Raw genomic sequence first — 11,298 nt, 5'->3', positions numbered from 1 at the left:
CTACACGGGGGACAATGCTGAGTTCTCCAAGTGTATCAAGTTTGAGAATGGTTTGCGTGCTGATATTAAGCGAGCCATTGGTTACCAACAGATCCGTGACTTTTCTGCTTTGGTGAGCAGATGCAGAATCTATGAAGATGACAGCAAAGCTCATTATAAGATTATGAGTGAGAAGAGGGGTAAGGGCCAACAAAGTCGCCCAAAGCCTTACAGTGCTCCTGCTGACAAAGGAAAAGGAAGAGCTAATGATGAGAGGAGGTCTAATAAGAAGGATGCTGGTGCTGAGGTTGTTTGTTACACTTGTGGCGAGAAAGGCCATAAGAGTACTGCTTGTACTAAGGATATTAAACGGTGCTTTCGTTGTGGCCGTAAAGGACATACACTTGCAGAGTGTAAGCATGCGGACATTGTGTGTTTTAACTGCAAAGAAGAGGGTCATATTGGGTCTCAGTGTACGAATCCGAAGAAGACTCAGACTAGAGGGAAAGTGTTTGCTTTGACTGGTACTCAGACTGAAAATGAGGATCGTTTGATCAGAGGTACTTGTTATATTAACAATACTCCTTTAGTTGCTATTATTGATACTGGTGCTACACATTGTTTTGTTGCTTTTGATTGTGCTTCTAAGTTGGGTCTTGCTGTGTCTGATATGAGTGGGGAAATGGTCGTCGAAACTCCAGCTAAGGGTTCGGTGACTACTTCTCTTGTTTGCTTACGATGTCCTTTGTCTATGTTTGATCGTGATTTTGAGATTGATTTAGTTTGTCTGCCTCTGAGTGGAATGGATGTAATTCTTGGTATGAACTGGTTAGAGTACAACCATGTTCTCATTAACTGTTTTAGTAAAACGGTGCGTTTCTCTTCTGCCGAAGAGGAAAGTGGAGCAGAATTTTTGTCTACTAAGCAGCTGAAGCAATTAGAACGTGATGGGATCTTGATGTTTTCCTTGGTGGCATCCTTATCATTGGAGAATCAAGCAGTGATTGATAAGTTGCAAGTGGTGTGTGATTTTCCTGAAGTTTTCCCTGATGAAATCCCTGATGTACCACCGGAAAGAGAAGTTGAATTTTCTATTGACCTTGTTCCGGGAATGAAGCCTGTGTCTATGACACCTTACCGTATGTCAGCTTCTGAGTTGGCTGAGTTGAAGAAACAGTTGGAGGATTTGCTAGATAAGAAGTTCATTAGACCGAGTATTTCACCTTGGGGAGCGCCGGTATTGTTGGTTAAGAAGAAAGATGGAAGTATGAGGTTGTGCATTGATTATCGACAACTGAATAAAGTAACTATAAAGAATAGATATCCACTTCCTAGAATTGATGATTTGATGGACCAGCTGGTGGGTGCACGTGTGTTCAGCAAGATTGATTTAAGGTCGGGTTATCATCAGATTAAAGTAAAGGATGAAGATATGCAGAAGACGGCCTTTAGGACGCGATATGGTCATTATGAATATAAGGTGATGCCTTTTGGTGTGAGTAATGCGCCTGGCGTGTTTATGGAGTATATGAATCGCATTTTCCATGCATTTTTGGATCGCTTTGTGGTTGTGTTCATCGATGATATTTTGATTTACTCTAAGACAGAAGAAGAACATGCAGAACATTTGAAAATCGTTTTGCAAGTGCTGAAGGAGAAGAAGTTGTATGCTAAATTGTCTAAGTGTGAATTCTGGTTGAACGAGGTAAGTTTTCTGGGCCATGTTATTTCTAGTAGTGGTATTGCGGTTGATCCATCTAAAGTTGAAGCAGTGTCACGATGGGAGACTCCTAGGTCAGTTACAGAGATTAGAAGCTTTTTGGGTTTGGCAGGATACTATCGGAGATTTATAGAAGGATTTTCTAAGTTGGCACTTCCGTTAACACAGTTGACGTGTAAAGGTAAAGCCTTTGTGTGGGATGTTCATTGTGAGAACAGTTTTAATGAATTGAAGAAGCGTTTGACGACGGCTCCAGTTTTGATTTTGCCAAAACCTGATGAACCTTTTGCAGTGTATTGTGATGCGTCCAAATTGGGCTTAGGCGGTGTACTTATGCAAGATGGTAAAGTTGTTGCTTATGCATCAAGACAGTTGAGAACTCATGAACGAAACTATCCTACTCATGACCTTGAGTTAGCTGCAGTCGTATTTGTCCTTAAGATTTGGAGACATTACTTGTATGGTTCGAGATTTGAGGTGTTTAGTGATCACAAGAGCTTGAAGTATTTGTTTGATCAGAAAGAATTGAATATGCGACAGCGGCGGTGGCTCGAATTGTTGAAAGATTATGACTTTAGCTTGAATTACCATCCGGGTAAAGCTAACGTTGTTGCGGATGCCTTAAGTAGGAAGAGTTTACATATGTCTGCTATGATGGTGAAGGAATTTGAATTACTTGAACAATTTAGAGATATGAGCTTAGTTTGTGAAATGTCGTCTCGGAGCGTTAAGTTAGGAATGCTGAAAATTGATAACGATTTCTTAAAAAGTATTAGAGATGCACAGAAGGTTGATGTTAAGTTTGTGGACTTGTTGGTTGCTAGTAATCAAACTGAAGATGGTGACTTTAAAATCGATGATCAAGGTGTGTTGAGGTTCCGAGGTAGGATTTGTATTCCAGACAATGATGAGATAAAAAGGATGATTCTGGAAGAGAGTCATAGGAGTAGCTTGAGCATTCATCCGGGAGCTACAAAGATGTATCATGATTTAAAGAAGCTGTTTTGGTGGTCAGGATTGAAACGTGATGTGGCACAATTTGTGTACTCTTGTTTGATTTGTCAGAAGTCGAAGGTAGAGCATCAGAAACCTGCTGGGTTGATGACACCGTTAGATGTACCAGAATGGAAATAGGATAGTATATCCATGGATTTTGTGACAAGTTTGCCGAATACTCCTAAGGGAAATGACGCTATTTGGGTGATTGTTGACAGATTGACGAAGTCGGCACATTTCCTTCCGATTAATATTAGTTTTCCTGTGGCTCAGTTGGCAGAGATTTATATTCGAGACATAGTGAAATTGCATGGTGTTCCTTCAAGCATCGTGTCAGATAGAGATCCACGATTTACTTCTAGATTTTGGAAGAGTTTGCAAGAGGCTTTAGGTTCTAAGTTGAGATTGAGTTCGGCTTATCATCCTCAGACAGATGGTCAGTCGGAAAGAACGATTCAGTCACTTGAGGATTTGTTGAGAGTATGTGTGCTTGAGCAAGGTGGAACTTGGGATAGTCATCTTCCGTTGATAGAGTTCACTTATAACAATAGCTATCATTCCAGTATTGGGATGGCACCTTTCGAGGCTTTGTATGGTCGGAGGTGTAGGACTCCGTTGTGTTGGTTTGAGACAGGTGAAAGTGTGGTTCTAGGACCAGAAATTGTTCAACAGACTACCGAGAAGGTGAAAATGATTCAAGAGAAGATGAAAGCGTCGCAGAGTCGACAGAAGAGTTACCATGATAAGCGTAAGAAAGACCTTGAGTTTCAAGAGGGAGACCATGTGTTCTTGAGGGTTACTCCAACGACCGGGGTTGGCCGTGCATTGAAGTCAAAGAAGTTGACTCCAAAGTTTATTGGTCCTTATCAGATATCAGAGAGAATTGGCACGGTGGCTTACAGAGTTGGCTTACCACCGCATTTATCAAATTTGCATGATGTATTCCATGTGTCGCAATTGAGGAAGTATGTTCCAGACCCGTCCCATGTGATTCAGAGTGATGATGTGCAAGTTAGAGACAACCTTACGGTAGAGACCTTACCCTTGAGGATTGATGATCGCAAGATGAAGACGTTGAGAGGCAAGGAGATTCCTCTAGTGAGAGTTGTTTGGAGTGGAACGACTGGTGAAAGCCTGACATGGGAGCTAGAGAGTAAGATGATGGAGTCTTATCCAGAGTTGTTTTCTTGAGGTAAATTTTCGAGGACGAAAATTCTATAAGTTGGGGAGAGTTGTAACGCCCGTCTTAACTATTTAATTAATTCAATGAAGTTTAGAATATATTTATAAATATATGCTTATATGATTTATAATTTGTGTAATTTATGTGATTTATGATTTGAGTAAGTTATATGATTTATGAATGAATTATGTGGAGTATTTGATGTTGTGAAGTTGTTATGTTGGTGTGACTTATTTTATTATTAAATAAAATAAGATATTAGAAATAAAATAAAAATATTAGAAGTTGGGCTGTGAGGTGGAAAGAGTAAGTTTATAGGTGAGATGAGTAATAAGAGTAAATAAATAATACAGACATAAGTGGGAAACGTTTTTACGTGAAACGCTTTTGGAGAAAAGAGAGAAAGAGTCAGAAGAGGAGAACCAGAGGGAGAGGCTATCGATTCTGCAATTACAAGGTAAGGGTGAGACTAATTCTCAATATTATTAAGAGTATGATTCTATAGGATAAATTTAGCATGATTAGATTAAGTTTTGGTGAGAATTGGGAATTAGGTTTAAGACCGAATTTGATGATTGATTCATGAAAAGATGTTAGGTTGATGTTAAATTAGTGTACAGAACTTAGATACACCATAAGATGATAATTAGATGTTGAATTGAGGATAAAATTAGGAGATTAAGTGAAAAGTTGGAATTTTTAGGTTTCTGGCCGTACTGACATTCATCGCTCGCACCTGCGAGCAAGAACACTCGCATCTGCGAGCTAGAACCCAGAACTCGCAACTGCGAGCAGCACAACTCGCAACTGCGAGTGACCTGTGAGCTCGCAACTGCGAGCAGAATAACTCGCCACTGCGAGTAAATACGTAGGAACCCAGAATGCACACTTTGCTCGCCATTGCGAGTGAAGTTACTCGCCACTGCGAGTTAGGCTGTTAGTTGCCCAAAATTGTCCCGATGCGATCCTTTCGCACGTGTAGTCTTGAGATGACCCTAGAAGTAAGTTAGAGAGCTGTTTAGGATGCTTTCATAAGCTCCAGAAGTCTGTTATGGTGACTGAAATTAGAAGTGTTACTACATGAATGCTATAATGATGTTTTGTGCTCATTAAAGTTGGGGGCTTTAGGCCCGGCAGCCTTTGTGCTCATTAAAGTTGGGGGCTTTAGGCCCGGCAGCCTTTGTGCTCATTAAAGTTGGGGGCTTTAGGCCCGGCAGCCTTTGTGCTCATTAAAGTTGGGGGCTTTAGGCCCGGCAGCCTTTGTGCTCATTAAAGTTGGGGGCTTTAGGCCCGGCAGCCTTTGTGCTCATTAAAGTTGGGGGCTTTAGGCCCGGCAGCCTTTGTGCTCATTAAAGTTGGGGGCTTTAGGCCCGGCAGCCTTTGTGCTCACACGTTGAAGAGCCTATTATGCTCATTTTGTTGCTGATTGGTACCACATGCATTTGCATATCAAGAAGTTCATGATGTTTAAGTTGTCAGGTTGTTGTCGAGTTGATAGAGTTGCATGGTCAAAGATGAGTCGTGTTGTTAAGTTGTTGTTGAGTGGATAGAGTTGCATGGTCAAGGATGATTTGTGATGAAAACTAGTAATGGTATTTGATGATTGTATTTGTTATGTAATGAAAAATGTGCTAATTGTTAATTGTTGATATGTTATTAATGTTTAAGTTGTTAAATGCATTTTATTGGATTATATGCTTAATGTATTGATTATGAAATCTCACCCCTTCTGCGTATATGTTGCCTCGACCGTGGGTAATGTGCAGGTAATAAAGATTAGAGGCGTTCATGAGTGGACTCTTTGTTGGTGTCTAGGTGCTCTGATACGTAACGGGATGGGGGCTTGCTTTTACTTCTATTCCTTACGTGTCTCTTTTATGAACTAATTTATGAGATTTTCCAATAAGGCCTGCGTGCCAAGACTTTTAGATGTTGAACTATTTTCCGCTGCAACAATTTTAAGATTTTCATGATGTTGAATTTGAAGGATAATTATTATTATCCGTTTTATGATTTAAATGAAGTATGTGACATTCCGTTGTGATCAAAATACTCTGATTTTAAATGAAATTTTTATGTTGGGAAAACGGGGTGTTACAGAAGCAAATAGAGTTCTGCTTTCTTAAGTGATGTTTAGAACTAACTTGCAGCGGATAAAACAGAGAGAGAGAGAGAGAAGGAAGAAAGACACAAAGCAATTATACAGATTCCTTCCACAAACCGGAAGTAGTCCTGTCCCCCTTGCACTTTCAAGGAGAGTTCACTATAATGTAATATCTGATTACAAATGCTCACTGCTACAACTAGCAAGAGACTTCAAACTGCTTAAGCACAACTGCAAGAGACTTCCTGTGCTCCTGAACACAATCAAGAGACTTCTAATGCTCAAGCACAACTGCAAGAGACTTATAATCAAACAGAATTACAAAGAAAAATGTTTGAGGTTGAACACTTGATATACAATCAATGGTGTTCACAATACAAATCAGATACATACTTTTAAGACTCTAGAATTTCTAAGATATGAACATTGAAACAGAAATTCTAAGTGAACTTTGAATGCAGAACAATTTCAGCAGAGTTTTGGCACTTGTAAATTGTTGTTAAGTTTGATATAAATCTCTAAGTCTTCACTCCTTTATATAGAGGTGTGAAAGAGACGTTTCGAAATTGCCAGCACATCAAAAAGAGTCGTTTGAAGCTTTGATCAATCACCAATGATCTTTTGCCTGATATGGTAGTTGTCCTATGAAGGATCAATTTCAAATCCATTCCCATTGTGAAGAAACATCGTTGCAGGCAGAGCTGTTTTTCTTGTCTTGTAGCAGAGGCAAAACAGAGTAGTGGAGGTAGTGGTTGTACACTTCGTACAATTGTACTATGTCAGCGCTTTTAGAAGATAAGCATCCAATGCCTTCAAATCCTCTCAAAATGACCGTTGCTTTACATTGCTAATCTTCTGCAATGCTTAGACGAGTTTAAATCCATTGAACAGCCCTTGAAGCTCTAAGTCTTGCATCTCCTGATGAACTTCAGCTTCTGTTGATCTTCAGCTTTTGATGAGATGCTTCTCGATGAACTTGCTTCTGATGACGTCATCACTTCAGGAGCACTTTGTGTTCAAGAGCACTTCTCTTCAAACGCTCTAAGCTTCATTTTTGTTGAAACTTTAGCTCTCTTTTGTTCATTCAGAACCTATTTAAGATGTAAATTTTTTTGTCTATGGTCCTGTACGCTTGAACAAATATTAGCTTATCCAATTGACAATTTTTAATACCTTGTTATCATCAAAACTCTCAAAGGTTCATTGTTAAACACATTTTGTTCCAACAATCTCCCCCTTTTTGATGATGACAAACAATAGTATTTAAAATGTGCAATTGTTGTTAATCCAATTAACAAGTTGACTATAAGAGTTTGAGGTTTGCAAGCTCCCCCTGAGTCTAATAGCTCTTAAGGTGAGGTTTGTAAGCTCCCCCTGAGTTCTATCCATGTTAATCAAATTCATCATTTAAAATCACAATAACACTCAGAATATTCTCACATTAATAGACTAAGAGATAAGAAGTTGGTCCTTATTAATTTAAGATGATTAAAAATTAAATTAATGGGGCTCAGAGCCTATAAATACTATACATACTACTCCCCCCTTTTGTCATCAACAAAAAGTTTAAAAACTAAAGACAAAAAGAAAGCAGTAAAAAAGAATTCATATTCAGAGCATTAAACATATAAATATCAGAGCAAAAACATAAGATAAATATAACAGAGCATAAAACACACAATTAGAAGTATATCAGAGCAAGGCAATTGAGTTCAGAAGCATGAATATATGATCAATAACACAAAAAGATGTTCAGAAGCAAACTTGAAGTCAGAAGCACAAAAAGTTTAAGAAGATGCTAAACAAGGAAGCTTAAGATAAAGATCTAAACAAGCTAAAATAAGGTGTGGAACTAAGGATTGGCTTGTTTATTGAACATCTCCATCATCTGTTGCAACATCATGTTTGTCTTGTTGCTTCTGCATTACTTCTTGTTGTTGCATCATTTCAACCTTGAATTCCTCATTGCACTTTATCAGATTCTCTTCTCTTGCTCTAGCTTCTTCTAGCTTAGCTTCAGTGGATGATTTGTACTATAGTAGAAGTAGCTTTTTCTCCATTAGCTCTTTCTTCAGCTTCCTGTTCTCAGATTCCAAAATAGCATTCCGTTGCAATAAACCCAGTTCAGTAAATGCTGACTTGAAGTTAATCTTGCTTAGGAAAGTTAAGTCTAATTCTCTAGGATGCACACCAGTAGGAATGAAGTCAGTAACCTCTCTTCCCTTTATGCTCGGAGGATTTTGCACCCAGGTTCTCAGAATCTTGATTTGCTGCAGATTGCTATCAACTCCCTTGAGCCAATCTTGCAACTTTTGTTGAGCTGAAGCTTGATCATCTATACAAGTCCTTTGAAGCTCACTCAAGACAAAATCAACTCTTTCCTTGAGTCTCTTCTAAGGCTTTTCATAGTTATCCTTGTGAATCAAGTTATTTCTTGATTGAATAAGACTGTATAGCTTTTGACCAATATTCTCACACACATCTGCTAATATAGTAGAATCAAGAAACAATGTGGGTGGTGATGGAATATTTGGTTTGGCAGGAGTAATGGGTACGACAGCTAGTTGGGATGACGAGGGTTGGCTGTTTATGGAATTTGGTTATTGAGTGCTAGATGAGGGTTGGTCAGAAATTAGCTCTGTCATCACAGTAAAAGATGACTGCTCAATTTCATCATCAGATGAATCTGATGTGGTTATAAATGTAGGTTTAATGAAGGTTTTAGGTAAAGAAATAACAATTGATTGTTCAGGAACAGTCTGCTCAGAACCAATATGTTCAGGAGCAACTTGTTCAAGAAGGGTTGTTGAGGTCATTTGTTGGTTAGGTGCTTGTTGTTGGGGGCTTTCTAAAGCAACTTCCATAGAGGCTACTTCAGAGGCTTTTTCTAAGCTTGACTCAACACCTGGCAGTTCACCAGAGTAGTGACTGACCAAGTTGTCTAGGACAGATCTGAGGGATGGGATGAAGATGATTCAACATTCTCATCAGGTGGAACAATGTTGAGAGGATGAATTATTTTTAGTTGAAGGGGATGGTTGAGTGGTAGTTTTTCACAGACTTTGTTTCTCATCTCAGACATATTGCCTTTCCTTTCATTTACACTAGGAATCATTAGCTCAAAAGGAATGTTTTGGGAAGACGTTTTGCAGGTTTCAGTTGATGTTGAAAGGCCTTTTCTGATTGTTGGGTAAACCAAACCTATGGGTAAATCATCAACATCAGTAGATGATGATGAGGAGGTGGATTGGGAGGATGTGGATTGGGTTGAATCAGATTCTACTACTATAATATCAGAATTGTGTGGAGACTCAGGAATACCTGTATCAGCTTCTGAAGCAGCAGCATCTGTCCCAGCAGTATTGTCCTCCTGGACACCTTCTCCAACATTAACTCTCACCAGCATGTTCCCAGCTTCTGAAGTTGCTAGCTCTTGCACAGCTTCAGTAGCTTTGACAACTTCCTGAGCATCTGTAACTGCATCTGCTCTAAAAAGACTGGATGCAGGGACCTCAATATCTTTTGCAATCTCCATAGCGTTATGGAGTGCAGCAGCATCTTCAGCCTTCTTCCTCTTCAACATAAGCTGGTAACTTAAGCTTCCTGACAGCAGTCTTCCTCTTCTTCTGTTCAGGAGCAGCTTGTGAAGAAGTTGCAGCTTTGCCACTCCTGGTTCTTCTATTCAGAACCTTACTTGTATCAAAGTCCTGAACTTCCTCTTGGATTGATGGTAAGCCAGAACCACCAATCTTCAGCTTATCAGATGCTTTCTCCTTCTTAGCCTTCTTGGAAGGTTGCTCAGCTTTCAAGTACTCTTCTTTGGAGGCCTCTTTCCTCTTGGACTTTCTGCTCTTGGCCACAGGCAGAGCACCACCATACATTTCTTCATGCACATCTTCAAGTCTGATGACTTGACCATATGTTTCGAAATGGTCTGTGATGAAGTGCATCTGAACATCAATAGGGTCCTTCTTGCAGATGGGAGGAAAGTCTTCCATCAGATTTGACTTTGCTCTAGATTCACTGATGTCAGTGCTGAGCTTTTTGAAAGCATCTTTATGAATCAAAGACATGTTCCTGAGAGTCTTGCCATTGATTACCTTCCTTGTTTCAGTTTCAAGCTGCTTATTAGTGAAGAAATTGACAACACTGAGAGCTTTCAGAATCCCTCCTTGATGAAAAATTTCTGATATCAACCTTCCTTGATCATGTGCTTGAAGATATACTTGGGCACATTGACTTTGTCCTTCTTGATGAAATAGTGAAGGAACACCTTGTGCACCAATGAAGGTTGATCACTGCCACCACCTTTTGGTAACAGATTCTCATTTTGGATCTTTAGGAGCATCTTCTTCTCAATACTTAAGTTAACATAATTTCCTTTCTTCTAGGAGTTGAACATGGACATATTGACAACCTCGTTCCAAGGACTTGTCTTGGGGTTAGGTATCTCTGATCCTGCGTATTTACCAGATCCATCTCTTCTGAGTACAAATGCAATAATCTCTTCTGAAATAAACACAAGAATCCCCATGATGCTAGATCTTATTTCCACACATGTGAATGGTTCCAGTCCCATTTCTTCTCTTGTCTTCCCTTCCAAAGTAGGGTCAAGCAGAATCTTCTCTTTTTCTTCAATCTCTGAAGCAGCTCTATCGTACACAGAGGCTCTTACGCAGAAGTGCCTTATCAACATTTTGTATGTTGGTCCATTCAACATATCAAAATACCTCATCAGCCCTTGTTCTTCGTAGTAGCTTCTGATATCACACCCATGATATACTAGAGACTCAAAATCCACCGGATTCTCCATCTGAATCTTTAACTCCCACTCTTCCAAGGACATAGTCCTCACTTTGATTTCGTAGGAAGGTTCATTATGAGTAGTTGATTCTGTAATATCTTGTTGCATGCTTGATTCAGGAGCAGAGCTTGATGATGCCATTGATGATGAAGAAGCTTTTTAGGGTTCTAAGTTTAAAATTGCAGAGAGTTTGCTTGCTTTTGTAACACCTCGTTTTCCCAGCATAAAAATTTCTTAAATAAAATCAGAGTTTAACATCTTTATCGGAATGTCACATTTCATAAAAATCTCAAATGGGTTAAATAAATACTTATCCTTCAAAATATAACAACATAATCTTTAAAATCTCGCAGTGGAAATATTTCAACATCATAAATAGTCTTTGACACTAAGGCCTCATCATAAAAGTCTCATAAATAGTTTAAAACATAATAACTGGTTCAGTCCAACATCTTTATTATAAAATCTCATAAAACAATACGTAAGGAATAGAAAACAAAGTCAAAACTCCC

At 39.1% G+C, this 11,298-nt stretch overlaps 1 pseudogene; it reads right to left on the bottom strand.

Moving 5' to 3' along the window:
* Window positions 1-10,174: 10,174 nt before the first annotated feature.
* LOC146899060 (uncharacterized) lies at window positions 10,175-10,927 on the bottom strand (annotated as a pseudogene).
* Between the last annotated feature and the right edge of the window lie 371 nt (window positions 10,928-11,298).

Source organism: Medicago sativa, chromosome 8 (assembly GCF_051527215.1).
Source record: "Medicago sativa cultivar Bolivia chromosome 8, Bolivia_mono, whole genome shotgun sequence".
NCBI classification, from domain to species: Eukaryota; Viridiplantae; Streptophyta; class Magnoliopsida; order Fabales; family Fabaceae; genus Medicago; species Medicago sativa.
This window is presented reverse-complemented; position numbering and strand designations above follow the sequence as displayed.